Raw genomic sequence first — 11,402 nt, 5'->3', positions numbered from 1 at the left:
TGATAATAAAAAGATTAATGAACGTGGAAATTAGATTAGTTTTTCCATTAATATGTCGCGCCACATTTTACAGATTTGTGTGTTAATTTGGAGTAAAATTGAATTAAGTCCCTTAAACGAAAAGCTTATGAGCCTTATTAAATCTACCTCTGAAAATTATGGATTTATTATAATCTATTGTAGATGGCTGAAAGAGGCACAGTTGCTGAAATGGGGTTTTGTAAGAGTGTATTTGCGAATTTATATTCTGTTGCCGAGTGAGATGAACCAATCATTGTTTTATTATTATTATTATTATTATTATTATTATTATTATTATTATTATTATTATTATTAGGTGAGCTATAACCCTAGTTGGAAAAGCAGGATACTATAAGCCCAAGGGTTCCAACAGGAAAAAATGCTGGTGCTTGAGTGAAACCTCAAGCAAGAGAACTCTAACCCAAGACGGTGGAAAATCATGGTACAGAGGCTATGGCTTTACCCAAGACTAGAGAACAATGATGGTTTGAATTTTATGTGTGTTTTATCCAAGAAGAGCTGCTTCCCATAGCTATAGAGTCAATTCTACTCTAAACAACTTCAAGAATGCATAACTTTCTTACTATATGTGCTGTTTCTTGTAACAGTTTCTGCTACACGAGTTCTGTGGTTAATTTAGATTCTAATCTTTCGATATTTAATTCTGTTCAATGATTTCAGTATTGTCCTTAATGCTCCAATAGTCATGGTCACCATCTCCACTATGTATTTCATAGCATTCTTGATTAATTGTTCAGGTCGTAATAGTTTTCTAGTTTATCTCTCTCGATTTCTTCCACTCAGGAGATCATCGGTACTGCGACGTCTGTGATAGGTATTTTCTTTTTTATTTGGTCAACCGGTAGATGTCCTTGTGTCATATTTTGTGTCTTGATATTGCTGTCTGAAAGTAATTTAGCCGGTTTGTTTCCTATCACACCGAGAGGGTTGCGTTCTTGCCCTTTGTTACTGAAGGATATTTTTACGCAGACTCCAGTGGAGTGCTTAAGCCAGTGAGTGAGGGTGCGAGCTATACCTCGTGTGTATATATATACAGTATATATATATATATATATACATATATATATTGTGTGTGTGTGTGTGTGTGTTACTTCTATGAACTATGATTTTTTTTTTCTGGCCTTAGAAAACATTTTCTTCACGTGTTCCATTAGCCAAAGTGATCATCTGGAGATTTCTTACCCACACCTGCATCCCATTTTAATAACATGAATATTAGTCATTTAACTTCGATCACCTAAAAACCATTCACTTTAATTTTAATTTCCTGGAACTAATTCACGCTCAGTGATCGAATGAAATTCGTTCACCTTTCGTTTGAGGTTAAGTGAATGTCTTGAAGGTAAGCTTCACTCAGTCTAACCGTCTGGAGATATGTGCCCTGAGTTCGTCATTATCAGAGGCACTTATCAGATGTTTCATCACCTGGAAGCCATCGTTTTCTACACCACAACCTTGAAAACATGCCTTATTAGGTTACATACCTAACCAAAGTCAACTTTGCTCAGTTAATTTATTTTACTTCTGTTTATTATCCGCATTGGTTTTCATAACTTGTGACACCTAAGCTTGAAGCATTTTGCTTTTCCAGTGAGGATTGCAGCTTGGTTTATAATAGAGGTAATGATAAGCCTTCCTCGTTGATTATAAATTCCTGGTTATTACATAAAAACATGTGTTCACGTGAATGAATTTTCATTTTTAATGATATATAAGATTTTCATAAATTTTCAGATATTCTAAATTACATTAGAGGAGCAGGGAATTAGCCACCTGCAGTTATCAGCTTAGTTAATCTCAAGTCATTTTTTTTTTAGTTTGTTGAACTTGAAATCAGATTAGTTGTATTTCCTGAATATCTAGTTTTTATCTATTTACTCATTTAAATGAAAGACTCTCTCTCTCTCTCTCTCTCTCTCTCTCTCTCTCTCTCTCTCTCTCTCTCTCTCAAATTTCCTAGCACAAAACGTTAAAGAGAAATGTAAATAAACTAGTTAGTAATGCCAAGATCAATAAAGAAAAAAGAGCGACTTCAGCTAGTAAATAAAACCCTATTTTATTTCATTTGTAAATAGTAGGTAACCAATCAAAAGATTGATTAAGAGACTCGTAGGGTAATCTTATAACAAAAAATTTGGAAAAAAAGCAGAACTGATGAATGCATATATCACAACCGTATTCACTATTATTATTATTATTATTATTATTATTATTATTATTATTACTATCCAAGCTACAACCCTAGTTGGAAAAGCAAGATGCTATAAGCCCAGGGGCTCCAACAGGTAAAAATAGCCCAGTGAGGAAAGGAAATAAGGAAATAAATAAATGAAGAGAACAAATTAACAATAAATCATTCTAAAATAAGTAACAACGTCAAAACAGACATGTCATATATAAACTATTAACAACATCAAAAACAAATATGTCATAGATAAACTATAAAAAGACTCATGTCCGCCTGGTCAACAAAAAAGCATTTGTTCCAACTTTGAACTTTTGAAGTTCTACTGATTCAACCACCCGATTAGGAAGATCATTCCACAACTTGGTAACAGCTGGAATAAAACTTCTAGAGTACTGCGTAGTATTGAGCCTCCTGATGGAGAAGGCCTGGCTATTAGAATTAACTGCCTGCCTAGTATTACGAACAGGATAGAATTGTCCAGGGAGATCTGAATGTAAAGGATGGCCAGAGTTATGAAAAATCTTATGCAGCATGCATAATGAACTAATTGAACGACGGTGCCAGAGATTAATATCTAGATCAGGAATAAGAAATTTAATAGACCGTAAGTTTCTGTCCAACATATAAGTTGAGAATCAGCAGCTGAAGACCAGACAGGAGAACAATACTCAAAACAAGGTAGAATGAAAGAATTAAAGGGATGAATCAACGACCCTCCCCGAATCAGTTAACAAATATGAAGGTCACAACCACTAAACTGAATCACCTTTACAATAGAAGATGTTGAAAATAAAATAAAGGGACTCTGTGTGTCTAAGGCACCAGGTCCAGATGGTACTTATCCAAGAGAAATAATAGAACTAGAAGAGCTAACCCCACACTTTTACAAAATGTTCCGAAAGACAGCCAACAAAAGAAAGGCACCAGAAGGGTGGAAACAAGGCACTGTTCCTCAAGTCTACAAGAAGGGACCTAAAGACGAACCTGGCAACTACAGACCTATGTGTCTATCTTCATTGCCTTGCAAAATTTTTGAATCAATAATAGATTCAGTAGTAGAACATATAGAGAAAAATCATCTTTTGATAGACAGCCAACGTGGTTTTAGACAAAAGAGATCCTGTGTTACAAATCTGTTGGAGTTTTTCCACATGTTAGCATTTATGACAAAAGCAAGCGAATAGATGTCATATACCTAGACTTTCAAAAGGCTTTTGACAAAGTCCCTCATAAAAAGATTACTGGTTAAAATTAGAGCACTAGGTATCATTGGCGAGCCAGGTGAATGGATCGAAGATTGGCCCACAAACAAAACAGAGCTGTAATCAAAGGAGAAGCCTCAGAGTGGGCACCTGTTAGGAGCGGAGTACCTCAAGGATCCGTCATAGGCCCATTACTACTTCTGATTCACAATAACATAGATTTAGGATTAACTAATAGAACAGCCAAATTTGCCAACGATACTAAACTAGGCATAAATGCTGCGAACTTAGAAGACGTAGAAGCCTTATAAGAGGATCGAATTAAGTCTTTCAACTGTGGTAAATGCAAAGTTATGCACATATGTTATAGTAACCCACAAACAGATTAATCATTGCTGGGTAATGAAATTGTGGACCAGGAGGAAGATCTCGGCATTATTATTAGCAAAGAGGTAAAGTTCACCAAACAGAGCATAAAAGCTGAAAAAGAACAAAAACTAATAGGTTACATAAAGGGACAATTCAAATACAAAAACAAAGACACCGTACTTCAGCTGAATACATCACTAGTTAGACCCCATCTAGAATATGGAGTCCAATTCTGGGTTCCTAGTATCCAAAAGATTATAAATAGAATGGAAGCAGTACAAGCTAGGGCCACCAGACTAGTTCCAGCACTAAGGCAATTTGGATATAGACGGAGGATAGAACGTTTAAACTTATTTGATCTACAAAACTCAACGACTAAGGGGACAGATAATAAGAGGCATTCAAAATTCTTAAAGAAATAAATGTTGATTACAACAATCTATTCTCGCTTAGCACAAATCAGTCCAAATGTTACGGATACAAACTGGAAATGAAAAGATAAAACAACACTCATTGTGGTAATTTCTTTACATACGAAATATCAAATACATGGAACAGACCTTCCGCGGATGTAGTTAACAGTAACACGGTAAACGAGTTCAAGAATAAATTAGGCAAGATCATAAAATCTCTCTAAACGTTCAAATCAAATCGCTCTACCCAAGAGCAAATGGAGTTTCCGCGAGTGGACTAAAAAGTCTTTGAGACATCCAAATTCCTTGTAACTCTCTTTCTCATATGTGACCCCACTTTTTAGACTTTCAGTACCTCTGTTCCATCTTCTATATTGTGGTTTAACGTATTAACTCTTACTTCGTATTGCAACTGTGGGGTTTTCCCCTTAGTTGGCGTTGAAGGACTCCCCCGGCCACAGCACCAAGCCACAATGGCCAAAATCATTCATCTAAATTCACATGTTATCATGCAATCATTGAGGCGCGCACTCATACTTAGGTATATAATCCAGGAGAACTTTGATTCCTCAGTTGTTATGTTGTTCGAAGTTCAATTTTGCCATTTATGTTCTTCTGTTATATTTTGTATATTTTTAAATCTTTAAAATTGAGAATGGACTGAAATTGTCAGCCAGTATCATTGATTGAACATAAGATTGATTTTTATGTGGCACCCACAGTGCTAGATTACTTACTGTATATTAAAAATTAGTACGAACTTTTTATTTCATATATCATTAAATTCGAGGCTCCCAAAGATATGCAAATTACTAACATTTAAAATTGCTTCCTCCTTTCAATTACCTGTTTGGCAACCAGTACATATTTGTTTTATATTGACCATATTTGATAACTCATGTAATAACACATCATGAAATTCGTATATATTGCTTTATCTTTTAGAGTGATTGAAGGCTTCTGTAGAAGGGGCTTTGGAAGTCTAGTAATTGAGGCTTCAGGCAAAGATTATCCCCTTTAAAATTTTGTTTTTTTAATGAATGCTTTTCTTGTATTATTTAGTAGAAAAAATTACATATAGTTATTTCTACTCATTATCTTCTCATTTTTCTGATGGCCTTCGACTGTGGAAATTTATTGAGCAATGTCCTTGCTATTTGATATATAAATACATATGAATTTACTTTTACATAATAAAGGATAGTAAGAAAAATAATAATTCAGTAACAAGCAGGATAAGTGAAATTTTGTTTATATAACTAGCAACATGATTGTTTCCGAAGAACATTTTTGCTGGTTACTATCTTGAATCTCGAAATGAAGAACCATCATTCGAAAAGGTTATTTAAAGGTTAATGTTGTTACGCCTTTAAAAGGGTAATGGATACACGTTGCATGCAAATGCTGCTGAAAGCTATTTATCAACATTCGCACACTGGTTCTATTTGTTTTTTGAACTTCGTTGAGGTTAATCAAATTTCTGGTATATCAGAATCCAATAATTTTGAAGATATTTTTACATTCCCACTTTTTTTTCTTTTTTTTTTTTTTTAGCCATGAAATTAGTATTGCCATTCCCAGTTTATCAACAATAGATGACGTCCTGCCGTCAATCAGGTCTAAGTGGTAAACTGATATAATCATGTTATTCAGTTGTATTCCGTTGTTGGGATAATGCATCTTTTGCGGTTTCTCCAAGACAGGATAAAGCAACAAAATTAACTATGTTACTCTTAACAAGCGTCAAGTTCTTGCAATATATATATATATATATATATATATATATATATATATATATATATATATATATATATATATATATATATGTGTGTGTGTGTGTGTGTGTGTGTGTGTGTGTATGTTTATATATATGCATGTATGTATATATACACATACATACATTTTCCCACAAACGCATTTTGCTATCGAATTTACTCGACCTCTATGCCTTTGAATTAAGATAAGTTTGTATACCGAGTTTTTTTTAACATTTAATTCCCCTCCATTATCTTTTCCTTTCTTCCCTCTTGTTATTCAACCTTTAACTATTGCACCTCGTCTCTGAATGGTCTCCCCGACACCAGTGCAAGGTCATGTGGCCCAGTTTCCTTAAATCAATCAATAAACGAATGAAACCTTGCACTCCTTCGTGGCACAACTTGTACCCACACGAGAGGTTGCTGGAACGCACAATGTTTTGAAAACATTTCGATCACCATTATTTCTTACAGAGCTCTTTCGTAGTCCCTGACTAAGAATTGAAATAAAAGTTTGTTTTGAATAGTTCAAGTAATTAATAAATGTTTTGTTTTTGAGTCTACTTAAAAGACCTTTGGATATTTAGTGTTTTTATATATTGCCCTCTGGGAGTTATATATTTTCTCAGAGCTCGGGTATTAATTTTTTTATAGCGTAACATATTAACGTAAAAATAAACAGGTGAGTTTGGAACTCAGGAGGTCATGTAATTTGCCAGCCGTACCATATATATATATATATATGTATATATAATATATATATATACATATATATATATATATATATATATATATATATATATATATATATATATATATATTATATGTGTGTGTGTGTGTCTTTTTAGTTTTTACTTCTTTATTTTTTTCCGATTCATTTGTTAAGTTACTGGTAAGTCGCACCTGTTCACGTAAACACTCGTAGGTATACCAGTAGGTGTGTATTCTCCTTATGATTGATATGTTAGACCTTTTGTGTCTGTTTCTTGTTACTTGTCTCCAAATTATTATTAACAGTCTGCAAAAATCAGTTTAATCTAGTAACAATGCCATCAGTTCCTTGCGTCTGAAGAGTTTATTTGATAATGTGAAGCAGCTAATTTAGAGCTGGAGCGTTGAAGGTATTGAAATTAATCACCGATAATATCGATAAAGATTTGTCGTATTTAGTACACGTTAGAAGTTTTAATATGGGTGGTTGTTAATTTAACAAAAGTAAAAGTTGGTATCTTTGAAAACTAATATCTTTTGTTGTAAAAACATACAGAAATAGTTGCCCTTCTTATTTACAAGAAATTAATCCAGAGTGATTTAAATGTTAAAAAAAAAAAAAAAATAAATAAATAAATAAATAAATAAATCCTGACACCCAGTAGGAAAAAGAATATTGTGGTTAGAAGTTAAAAGAAACGTGGATGATATCTGTTAAAACGTAATGCCATCTGATTTCTATAGAATTAAGAGGAATAAACTCATTTACAGATTTCATTCATTTTTCCGGAGAAACTTACGTTCCTCATAACTAAAAAAATAAAAGTGATCAAATTTGTGGGAACAATCTTTTTATTATAGAATGTCTACAGTCTACACTTGAAGTAAATACGTTCATCTCATCTCTGTTACTTATGAAATCAGTAGTATTGATAGAGGAAATGACTAGAAATTATTATTATTTCCTGGTAATAGATAAACATTTTATCATTCCGACCGTCATATTCAAGTATTGAAAAAAAGTCTAAAACAAAGAGAGAAAGATGGAGCATTAGATAAATAGGACAATGATTTATCAGGTCACTTGAAAAAAAAAATAGAAAATAATCAAAGAAATTTCTACTGGAAGAGTGATGTAGAAAGAAACTTACTCCCAGTCGCTACAGATTAAACTTTCCCATAGACCTTTGCTTACTCCCAGTTCTGTGGAGCCACTAGGAATCGTGAGTGGCGTAGCGTGGGGTCGTATTGATTTCGTCTTTCGTAGCACCTGTTGCTGCAAGGAAGAAGGAAGGGGGGGGGGGGGCAATTGGACAGAGGAGAAGAGGTGCGTTGGGGAGACAACGTGAAGAGGGAATGCTAATACTACTTTGCCAGGGAGCTGTTGTAACATTAATGATGATGATAAGAATGAAAATATTTTTATTGCGTATGATCAAATGTTGTCTTTGATCTTTTTTATCATATTGTGAAGTTACTAAGCGTGTTTATGGGCTTCTGATTCTTTCTAAAAGTATCTGTGTAAATTGATAAATATTGATAATAGTGATAATGATAATGATAATTAGGACGGATATAAGAAGGTATTTTACTCTGAAAGTTTATAATTTACTAAATTAGAAATGTTTGATGTCTACCAATAATAACAACTCCGTTTGGAATATAGCCTATACTTTTTTGTTTTTATTAAATTCGCTAAATCCTCAACTACTGAATTATTAATTGTTTTCTCGGTGTTGCTAAAATTAGGATGTCTGAAATACTTGAGAATCTCTTTTCCTTTGTTAGAGTTTTATTTTGAAATTACTTAACATAATATATCACGGTAGATTCACTTTCCATTTTGTAGGATAGATAGATATTTTTGTTGGATGATTGTGGACGACCCTCATACTTAATGCAATTTAGCCCTTTCATATAAGAATTTCTACAGAAGTTGGTAATATTAGAACAGTTTGTTCTTAGATTTTTTTGCAAGGTTCATGAAATTGTTTCACGAGTCTCTTGAAGGTGTTTAGCGTAATCACTGCATATCAACTGGGTCGACCTTACTAAAAGGTCAAACCCTTTTTAAACCGCTTTTTGTTTGGGTCAAATTGACAGTAGTCTTTAGAAGGTTGAATGAGAAAAATACATTATATTTTCTTTTTCGTATCCCACTCTGCAACGCTGAATATATATATATATATATATATATATATATATATATATATATATATATATATATAAAATGTATATATATTTATATATATACATATATATATATATATAGTATATATATATATATATATATATATATATATATATATATATATGTATATATATACTCTGTATGATGTCTATGTGCGTTGGTATGTATGTATATTTATGTTTAATAACCTTTGTAAATTTTGTGGGCTAATAGATGATGAACGCACATATATGCATATACTGTACATGCAGTGTATACATATGTACAATATATGTATATTTTATATATATATATATACACATATATATACATACATACATACATACATACATACATACATACATACACATATTTGTGGCTTACATTACAAAATTTCCTGCACGACCTGTTCAGGCTTCATGCGTCTCTTTATTATGGGACATAAAACTTTTATAAGACACATACATCAACACATTTCCGTTTATATATATATATATATATATATATATATATATATATATATATATATATATATATATTTATATATATATATATATAATATATATATATATATATATAAATATATATATATATATATATATATATATATATATATATATATAGTTATTGTTTGTTTAGACAAATGTACGCATTTAAGACTGCTTTTGTAGAAGGATGTAGAATTTATAATTTTAGGTTATTGAAATTTCATATAAACTTTCCATAGCTCTAAAATATGTTATTTTTTATTTTTGCCGTTTTTATATACTGTTGATTATATTTGCGTTGTAGCACGTTTTAAAGTTTTGAATGAGTAATGGTAAGCTCTGCTTCAAAGTAATTTCACTGAATAATGTAAGCGAAAAATATATTTTAATTTGTATGAAGCAGAATTTAGGTGTTGTATTTAATTAACCATTCCCATTTAGTTGTTCGGATTTTGGGATAGAAAAGATATTTTTAAAGTATTATTATTATTATTATTATTATTATTATTATTATTATTATTATTATTATTACCCAATCTTTAAATCTAGTTGAAAAAACAGGACGCTACAAGCCCAAGGGCTCCAACAAGAAAAGCGCTCCAGTGCGGAAAAGAAATTGAGAAGTAATGAATAAACTATAAATTAGAAGTAATAAAATTTTCAATAAATGTTAAGACCAGTAATAACGTTAAATAGAGCTGCCATATATTAACTTTGAAACGAGATGTATTTCATACTGTTCAATAGAAAATTATTTGCAACAAGTTCGAACTTCTGAAGTTCCATCGCTTCAAATACTAGATTGCGAAGGTCATACCGCAATCTGGTCACTGCTTGAATACAACTTCTGTGATACGGTGTAGTATTGAGCTTTAGAAGACTAGTATGCGTGCTTATTACTATGAACAAGATCGTACGTCTATATTGATATTATCCAGATCAGGTATGAGGAATTTAATAAACTGTAAGTTTTTATCCAACAAATTAAGATAAAAGTTTCCAGCTGAAGGCTAGACGAATACCTGATAGGAGAACAATAAAACATTTCCTTGGGATTGATATAGCACTAATAATCGTAAAATACTTTCTCAATATGCCTTTTTTTAGTGGAATTTAAGAAGAAACTGATAGGATGTATTTCTCAAGAGTAAATTTGCAATCAAGAGTCACAATTAGTTGTGACTCTTATAAGTTGTATATGGTTAAAAAGACATTGTCAAGAAAAGGATCTGGATGTTTAGGAGCCACTGTTCTTGACCTACTTACAATCATTCTTTGAGGTTTGTTAGGATTCAACCTCATCTCCAAAATATGCACCACGGGTTAATTTTAAGGGATTCAGCATCCATAGGTCTACATTCAGGAGATGAAATTGAAGGAAAGGTAGTAGCATCATCTGCATATGCAATGCTAAACCGAACACTACTGCTCAGTAATACAAGATATATTCCTATACTCACTATGGCGCTCATCAACAAATACTTTTTACGATTTATTACATAAAAATTCAATAATAATGCCAAGAAACTACCCACCCACTCCCAAATATTTTAGTTTGAAAATAAGGGCCTCATGATAAATACGGTCAAAGGCAGCACTCACAACAAGGCCAATCATATTGACTTCCTAACCACAAGCAAGGGATTTTTTTACAACATTGAAAATTGTAAGATGGATCATATGCTTCAAGGCCTTAGGAAAGCCAAACTGCAAACTAAGGAATAGATGATTGCCTACAACATGGCCAATTAGACTTTGCCAAAAGACATTCACAAACTTTAGATAATATGGGAATTATGGAAATCGGTAGGTAATCAGCTGGGCTAGACCTACCAAAGACAACTTTACCCAATGGAGTAATGTAACCAATTCTAAAACAAGATCAAAAGAAAATTTTTGATCACTTGCGAAAAATAAAAGACAGCTTGCTAAAAATTTATTTTTTATAAAAAACATAGGAAAAATACTAATTAGATAGCCGAAAGTCTCCGATAATATTTCAGGCCATTCTCTTATAGAGATTTTTTTTTTCTTCTTTTTTTTTTTGCACAGCTAAGCCAAA

The sequence above is a fragment of the Palaemon carinicauda genome, chromosome 20 (genome assembly GCF_036898095.1).
Source record: "Palaemon carinicauda isolate YSFRI2023 chromosome 20, ASM3689809v2, whole genome shotgun sequence".
NCBI lineage: Eukaryota > Metazoa > Arthropoda > Malacostraca > Decapoda > Palaemonidae > Palaemon > Palaemon carinicauda.
Note: the sequence above shows the minus strand (reverse complement) of the source record.